This window comes from Etheostoma spectabile, chromosome 5, assembly GCF_008692095.1.
Source record: "Etheostoma spectabile isolate EspeVRDwgs_2016 chromosome 5, UIUC_Espe_1.0, whole genome shotgun sequence".
NCBI classification, from domain to species: domain Eukaryota; kingdom Metazoa; phylum Chordata; class Actinopteri; order Perciformes; family Percidae; genus Etheostoma; species Etheostoma spectabile.
Window position 1 is genome coordinate 14,880,743 of NC_045737.1, and position 349 is coordinate 14,881,091.

The following is a 349-nucleotide window of genomic DNA, read 5'->3' on the forward strand; positions in this document are numbered from 1 at the left end:
TATGTCAAGCCAGGTGTAGATAGCTGGGATACGTGCACGTTCACAGCTTTCTCAAAAAGACCACGGTATCGATCACAGATTTACTGACGCAGAAATGGAGAATACGCATGCAGCATATGTTTCACCCAATGAGCAGCAGCTTCTAATGGAAAGTAACAGGAGGTGAAGCATAGAATATGCAAAAAAGGGAAAAACGTCTGTTATCGAACGGAGAGAAAAAGCCCAACAGACTATAGCGGACCGACTGAATGTGTAAGAACTGACAAGTGACAGCACCAAAATAAAAAGATTAAGAAGCATTGTGGTGAACGTACACATAGGCCACGTTATTGGTCCAGTGATGTGAGAC

At 43.3% G+C, this 349-nt stretch overlaps 1 protein-coding gene across 8 annotated transcripts in view; it reads right to left on the bottom strand.

Moving 5' to 3' along the window:
- The window catches only part of wdfy3 (WD repeat and FYVE domain containing 3), a gene marked incomplete at its 3' end in the record, with an annotated part of 112,883 nt that overhangs the window by 88,445 nt on the left and 24,089 nt on the right, over positions 1 to 349 (bottom strand).